The following is an 8,438-nucleotide window of genomic DNA, read 5'->3' on the forward strand; positions in this document are numbered from 1 at the left end:
CTGTCTTTTCGGCCAATTCTCTACCTTGGTGTACAGCTCGTTGTCTATGCCAAAATATTGTCTTCGTGGGCAGTGGTTCATCTGAGCAGAGATGAAACTCAAAGGGAGCAAATTACGGGTTGTATTGAGGGTAATCAAACACTCCCCATCGAAAACACTACAGGAGCATTTTCATTGCCCCTGCATGGAGCGGCCGAGAATTCTCATGATGGAGGAAATGCATGATAGTTACGTTATGTCGGCTGCATCACATGTGGCGAGATCTTTCACCAGGCCCCCATACTTGGCGGGAGACCTTATTCTCTACGTATCTTTACGTGCTCACGATGCGCTCCGAATTAAAAAGAGCTGTGTGACGCGATCTTTTGGGCATACTAGACAAGCCGCCCATTACATCTGCCCAGCGTTTCATCGGATTTTCACTATGGTTTCCATTTCGCACCCGATCGGAGCTTACTTTACGAATAGCCATCCTATAAATGATGATCTACTACAAATAAAGAAGTTTTGTTCCAAATTTAGTTCTCAGTAAATTACTCGAAAACTATTAGAGGTTAATTGTATGTAACTCAAGCTTCATACGAATTTTTATGTTTGTAAGTCTAACAGCCGGTCGCTGCGGCTGAGCGGTTCTAGGCGTTTCAGTCCGGAACCGCGCAGCTGCTACGGCCGCAGGTTCGAATCCTGCCTCGGGCACGGATATGTGTGATGTCCTTAAGTTAGTTAAGTTTAAGCAGTTCTAAGTCCAGGGGACTGATGACCTTAGATGTGAAGTCCCATAGTGATTAGAGCCATATGCACCATTTTCAGTCTAATATTTACCATCTTTAATTTTTTGTAAAAACGTGGATTCTGACCAAAATTTTGTTCCGATCACGTTGAAACTTGTAACAGTTAATTTTGACATACATTTGCACATTTAGATCGATTTTTGGTTTTATAGTTTTATTATTTAGAGGCAGTTGTTTTTTATTTAAAACAATGTACCTAGGGAAAGATATTCATCTGATCACTCTGAGAATTGAGAATTTAAACATTAGTATACTGGAGCATATGCTGACAAAATTTGAAAGAGCTTCTTTAATTTTAGATTTAATTCTTAAATTATGGCGCAATGTTCTATCCACAGGCGCGTTATAATGATGTGGTGCCAGTAGCAGTAAGTACCGGCACACACGCTCTCCTCCGTATCTCTCAAATGATGCCAGCGCTTGAAACTTCCTACCAGATTAAAACTGTGTGCCGGACCGAGACTCGAACTCGGGACCTTTGCCTTTCACGGGCAAGTGCTCTACCAGCTGAGCTATCCAAGCATGACTCACGCCCCGTCCTCAAAGCTTTAATTCCGCCAGTACCTTGTCTCCTACCTTCCAAACTTCACAGAAGCTCTCCTGCGAACCTTGGAGAACTAGCACTCCTGGAGGAAAGGATACTGCGGAGACATGGCTTAGCCACAGCCTGGGGGATGTTATAGAATGAAATTTTCACTCTACAGCGGAGTGTGTGCTGATATGAAACTTCCTGGAAGATTAAAACTGTGTGCCGGACCGAGACTCGAACTCGGGACCCTTGCCTATAGCGGGCAAGTGCCTTACCAGCTCAGCTAACCAACCACGACTCACGCCCCCGTCCTCACAGCTTTAATTCCGCCAGTACCTCGTCTCCTACCTTCCAAACTTCACAGAAACTCTCCTGCGAACCTTGCAAAGCTAGCACTCCTGGAAGAAAGGATATTGCGGAGAGGTGGCTTAGCCACAGCCTGGGAGATGTTTCTAGGGTCGGACGGGGCGTGAGTCGTGCTTGGGTAGCTCAGCTGGTAGAGCACTTACCCGCGGAAGGCAGAGGTGCCGAGTTGGAGTCTCGGTCCGGCACACAATTTTAATGTGCCAGGAAGTTTCATATCAGCGCACACTCAGCTGTAGAGTGAAAATTTCATTCTAGAAACATCCCCCAGGGTGTGGCTAAGCCATGTCTCCGCAATATCCTTTCTTCCAGCAGTGCTAGTTCTGCAAGATTCGCAGGAGAGCTTCTGTGAAGGTTGGAAGGTAGGAGACGAGGTAATGGCGGACTTAAAGCTGTGAGGACGAGGCGTGAGTCATGCTTGCGTAGCTCAGCTGCTATAGCTCTTGCCCGCGAAAGAGAAAGGTATCGAGTTTGAGTCTCGGTCCGGCACACAGTTTTAATCTACCAGGAAGTTTCATTTCAGTGCACACTCCGCTGTAGAGTGAAAAATTCATTCTAGATGAAGCGCTTGTTTCGCCTCAATGTGATAGTGGGAATAATACATAGCTGATCAAAAAGCTGAAGAGTTAGTATGCAATATTGAATAACTTGAAATGCGTAGGATTATTTTACTTCTAAATAACCTCCTAGCTACCCCGTAATATTTGGTGATTTTAGGAGGTATGCTTGAGACGACGCGATCTTACTTCGCGAATGTTTGTTGACGCCTCTCACGATCGAAGTGATTCATATTTACACTCTGGGAGAGCGTATAGAGCGTCGTTAGCGTGTTTGTCCAATATTTGCGATGTCGGTTTGCATTCGGGACGGAGGACGTGATCTAAATGACAGAGCAGGCGTCTGGGGTTTTAATTGCGACGTGAATATTCAAAACGCACTCGCGGCCCGCCCAGCGTCAGAGGCAGCCTGGAGACTCCTGGCCGGGGACGTGGGGGCGTGCGGGCGTGGAGGCGTTGGGACGGGGGTGGGGGGCGTGGCGGCGGAACGCTGGCTGCGCCCCTCCCGCCCTCCATCTGGGCTTAACGAGATTACATTCAGGCCTGCGTACGCACTGCGCCTCCTTACTGAAGCAGAAATTTCCATTTACGGGCAGCTGTTACTGTTAATGAGCAATGTATAAAAGGCGCCAGAACTGCTTGCGCCAGAAAAGTTGCACAGAAACGCCTCTCCACAACTGCTCGCAACTTGCAGCGCTGTCTACCGCCGCTTCGCGCCAAGTGCTACAATACAGCGAAATGTTCTCCCCGGCGCGCGCCGTTCCCTCGACTATTAACAACGGCCACAAAACGCAGTTACAGAGTTTTAGAAACAAATTTTAAAGCGCTGAAGCAGCGTTGCCTATGCAATATTTTAAGATGTCTCCAGCAAGAAGCCTTTAAAACGACTGAAAAATTCCAATCATCCGAAATAATCCTACCCTTTGCGACTAAATCTGTCTATTTCTATATTGTAAATGATTAATGGAAAATCTCATATAAAGATGTGAAACAAATACTAACAAAGAGATAGAGGGCCTGGCCAGTACTTACCTCAGCTCAGTACAGCCGATAGATACACAAAACAGAACAGAAAATTTACATTCCTAGCTTTCGGAACTTTGTTCCTTCATCAGGAAGGAGAGAGGGGGAAAAAGGGAAGAAGGGAAAGTGGATTTAGTTACTCACAACCCAGGTTATGAAGCAACAGGGAAAGGTAAACAGGGAGGGTAGTAAGGATTGAGGCATGGTCGTCAGAGTGAAGCCAAAGATATTCTACTGTAAGTACTGTGCCAGCTTCAAACCAAAGATGATGCATACAGAAGTAAAGAGGTATATAGTATAAAGATAAACACAACTATGTAGGAAGAAAAGATGCGTGAATGGCTAAAGAGGAGAGGGAGAAAGGAGAAGACTGAAGAGTAACTGGGAGTGAGGTTGGTTAACGTAGGTTCAGTCCAGGGGGATAGCGGGATGAAAAGATGTGCAGGAGTGCAAGTTCCCATCTCCGCAGTTCCGAGGGACTGGTGTTGGGTGGGAGAAGCCATGGCACGTACGGTGTAGCACGTTCCTAGGTCCCTAGAATTATGCTGGAGGGCATGCTCTGCTACTGGGTATTGGACGTCTCCTTGTTAGTATTTATTTCTATATTGTAACGGATGAAAGTCTATTCGTCTCGACGGTTTTTACATTTTTTGTATTTTACACCGGGATTCGGCGCACTAGGGCATTTCAGCCTTTGGAGCACACGAATGGCAATCGTGGGGCCGTGATCTGAATCTGGCATTGGTTCCTCAGATTCCACGTTTCTTCTGTCCTTTGGCTTCCATTAACCAACTCCTGTTTTTTCTTTTGACCCCATTGGTATTAGGTTTCAAGGCTGGAAGGTGTCTTTAGTATAGTCTTTTACACAATATCGTGGTGTCTTCCTTCATCGTCGGTCTAACAGTCTAACATTCAGAATCGTAATTCTAGTGTTTATTCTTACCTCAACGTGACACCTTTCACATTCGACCTTCGAAAATGTTTTGAACCAGAATTGCATTGACTGTCGCCATAAAACAGAAAAAACAGCTTTCGAATTTTTTGGGCTGTCATTCAAAAGACTATGACGGTTCCGAGCGTCTAAAAATCCAACAGCCAGCTACACACACACAAAATCTCCAAAAAATTAAACCAAAACAGTTCTCATTCTTCTCGATGTACAACGTTAACTATGGGTCATACAGGGGAATTAAAGATGCAATGTCACAAATTTCCAGCCAACCGGTTCCAAATAGAATTTAAAATTCTTTACTTAGTTTTCAACGCCAACTAGGGGCGCCTTCTTCAGAAGAAACTGTTACCTTACATGTGGTTAAAACGAAATTTGAGCGACATCGCTCTAGTCAAAACATATCGCTCAAACTTCCTTTTAACAACATGTAAGAAGGCGCCCCTAGTTGGCGTTGAAAACTATTTAATGAATTTTAAATTCTATTTTCAACCGGTTGGCTGGAAATTTGTGACATTGTAATTAATTATGGTTGCTGACCACAGCCATGTTCGAAAATTAAGAATTAAACATGATTACTGACATCATTACCAAAAACAGAATTCTAGTCATGGCTCTTCAAGAAATTATAAACACTGATCAACACCCTATACTGTCACAAGGATATCGATTTCATAAAGGAATACAAGGAAAACGATTCATGACAAATTGCCCACAATTTGGAAATGGATTTATAATAAATCTCAAAATCATTGACCCGAGCATAGAATCCAAATGTGAGTGCCCCTGTCTTACAATTGTAATTATGAAACCAGCAAATAATATGCAATTATCAACGTACAGTCCCCCTTAAGTAAGAAAAATAACGGCCTAAAGTAGAGATAAGAAACAGAAAAGTTCTGCGATCTCCTAGATCAAATTTTAACCAATATCTGTGCATTAAATATCAAAATTCTCCTTCGTGATAAGATAGTGAGATAACATTAGAAAATGGTTAGTTCACAATCCAGCCAAACACAAGGCCAAAGATTGAATGAAATTTGTAGCAACCAGAAACGTAATTCAAAACCATCATGATTCAGAAGGGAAACTAATAAACTGGAAACCTGGCAACATCCCGACGCCACAAAAGGCGAATAGAGGCTACACGAAGCGTCCGTGGATACATTTCACCATCATGAAATCTGCAACATCCTAAGGGCAACTGATATGGTGTCTAACACTTGCGTTGTAAAAATAAAAACGAAATTAACCCATGTGGTAAATATGAAACTTCCAAATAAAATGGGAGAAGGTCCGAAGAAACTAATTCATAAAAGACGTGTAGTACTACAGGAACTATGCGTAAGTGTCCATCATATCGCTACAATAACTGACTGTGAAATTAAATTTGATAGCAGAAGAATTGGGTTCAACAAATCCCAGGAAGAGATGTGGCTTGTAGAATGAAGAATGTGACCAGGCGGTACAGAAAAACCACAAGCTTGGATAAACCATCAAGGCGAGAAGTCAGAAGGACCTTATTTAGAACATGTTAAACAACGAAATTCGAACCATAAATCAACACACAAAAACAAAAGTGAACATCTTAAAAACACACCAGGAATAATGGACGATAATTTCAAGAAAAATCAATCGCGAGATTATTACAAAACTTTCGTCAGCTATCTTAAAAAGTATGAAACCCCAACATTAATGCTGAGAGATAAAAAGTTAGCACACATTAAGAAAAATCTGCGATCGCCGCTGGTACATTAAAAAAAATTTAAATTACGAATCAACCCTAATCTAATGAATGCTCCAGACACCGGCGAGTTAAAGCTCGCACACAGAAGTTGAGGCTGGAAAAACACTGCAAAACCTGCAGTTATGCATCTGCGTTAACATCTAGTCGAAATGTGTACCATAGAGAACGTTCCAGAGCATTGGACTGCAGGAATAATCTATCCGTTATTCAAAAAAGACAATTAAGCCAACCCATATAGTTACAGATGAATAATCCTTCTGGGATGCACACACAAAAATTTTCTCCCTATAATAAACACTCTGGTATCTCAAGTTGGAGAATACTAAGGACGATTTCATCCATAAACAAGCTGTCCAACTAAACTCTCAGTCTGAAATGATAATGGAATATTACAAGTACAAAAATAAACATCTCTTTTTCTCTTTCACAGATTTCGAAAAAGCATATCGTAGTCGCCACAGATTCACACTTTCAAAAATACTGAGATCTTACAGTCTTTACCCCAAATTAATAAGAACCTTCAGAGACTCTTCATATTCTACATCTACATCTACATGGATACTCTGCAAATCACATTTAAGTGCCTGGCAGAGATTTTTGAGGCCATATTGTCCGTAGCTGCTTTCCAATTCTTGAAGGTACGTTTTTCTGTCGCTGCAGCTACAAAAATGCTTGATTTTTTTCAATAGACGCGTTTCACTTTTTGATGTGGTCAGTGGCCTGTAATTAAGTTATTTACATCTTGATTTACATCAAGATCGAACTATTTTTCCTCCTTAAAGCAAATCAGAATGTAAATAACTTAATTACAGACTTCTGATGATGCTTTACCTCAATAACGCGAAACCAGTCTGGTGAAAAAGACCACCCATTTTTGTAGTTAAAAGGACAGAACAAAAATAACCTCAAGAATAATAAGAGAAATCTTAATCAACACTAATCCGTAAGTTAAGTTCAGGGTAGAAATTTTAAAAGGTTTCACACTAAAAACGGGTCTTAGAGAAGATGATGGATTAATACCAATGCTTTTCAGTGTAGCCGTCTATTATTTCATGAATATTTGGAAATAGGAAAACCCACCTTAAATCAAAATTGTAGGAAAACTCTCAACAAGAACAAGCTGCCTGGCTTTGCGAATGATTTAGCTCTCTTAGCCACCGACATGGTAGACATTCGTACCCAGATCACCAGTTTCCAAAAATCCCCATAAAAACATTACTACAAGTATCCTTTGAGAAAACTGAAATTAGACCCACGAAACTCCTGCGAATAAGTAAAGTCCTTACAAATAATCAAAAAATTAGCATAATTCAAAAATGTTCAAATGTGTGTGAAATCTTATGGGACTTAACTGCTAAGGTCATCAGTCCCTAAGCTTACACACTACTTAACCTAAATCATCCTAAGGACAAACACACACACCCATGCCCGAGGGAGGACTCGAACCTCCGCCGGGACCAGCCGCACAGTCCATGACTGTAGCGCCTCAGACCGCTCTGCTAATCCCGCACGGCTAATTAGCATAGTTATAAAGTTTAAACATATTGGACAAATTATCAAGTACAGTGTAAGTGGGAAAGAAACATGGATAAATAGGTCAAAGGAAATTAGACTAGCTCTATATCTGACGGGTCAACATGTAAGAAGAAATGCTTGTCAGTAGACGCTAAGATCGAACACTATTAAACCGTAACCCTCCTGAAAGCCATTCATGATTGTGAAACCGTATTCCAATTAAAAAGTGGCAGAAGAACTGGTCAACTTCCGAAAACTAAAAGAAGAATTGCGAAAACTTGTGTAAATAAAAAATACCGGCTCGAAGAAGTCTGAAAAACTCTCCCCATTGAAGACGTGTATTAAGAGACTGACGCAATGCAAGGAAACAGAATTTTACAAGTACTTGTGATGAATTACAAGAGTCAGAAAGAAGACAGGAGGACAATGGTTCAAACTGGTTCAAATAGCTCTGAGCACTATGGGACTTAAATCTGAGGTCATCAGTCCTCTAAAACTTAGAATTAATTAAGCCTTACTAACACACATCCATGCCCGAGGCAGGATTCGAACCTGCGACCGTAGAGGTCGCGCGGTTCCAGACTGAAGCGCCTAGAACCGCTCGGCCACACAGGCCGGCCCAGGAGGACAATGAATCTAGGAAATTCAGTAAGATCTCAAAGCGGTTGGAGTCCAGGTAAGAGGTGCAGAGAACAAAAGTAAAATTGCTACTTCACTTAAGAACGACAAATTTACAGCATAAGTGTCACATAGAAAGGTATACAGATTTCAGACAGATTGAGAAAATTACGATCGGGAAGGTGTAAGGCGGATCATAAAAACAGAAAACACAACTTGTAAAAAAAAAGAAAAAGAAAAAAAGGACCAGAATGTAGAACGACGTGGGCGGTCCACAGACAAACAAATGATTATAGTTTCAGAAAAATGGCATGATTCATTCAAGAGCTTCATTCGAGAGCTGCAC

At 41.9% G+C, this 8,438-nt stretch overlaps 1 non-coding gene across 1 annotated transcript; it reads right to left on the minus strand.

Annotated features, from left to right (window-relative positions):
• Positions 1–1,239: 1,239 nt before the first annotated feature.
• Trnas-uga (transfer RNA serine (anticodon UGA)) lies at positions 1,240–1,314 on the minus strand. The gene has a single exon. It is a non-coding gene; the product is annotated as a tRNA-Ser (tRNA).
• Positions 1,315–8,438: the final 7,124 nt, after the last annotated feature.

The sequence above is a fragment of the Schistocerca serialis genome, chromosome 2 (genome assembly GCF_023864345.2).
Source record: "Schistocerca serialis cubense isolate TAMUIC-IGC-003099 chromosome 2, iqSchSeri2.2, whole genome shotgun sequence".
NCBI lineage: Eukaryota > Metazoa > Arthropoda > Insecta > Orthoptera > Acrididae > Schistocerca > Schistocerca serialis.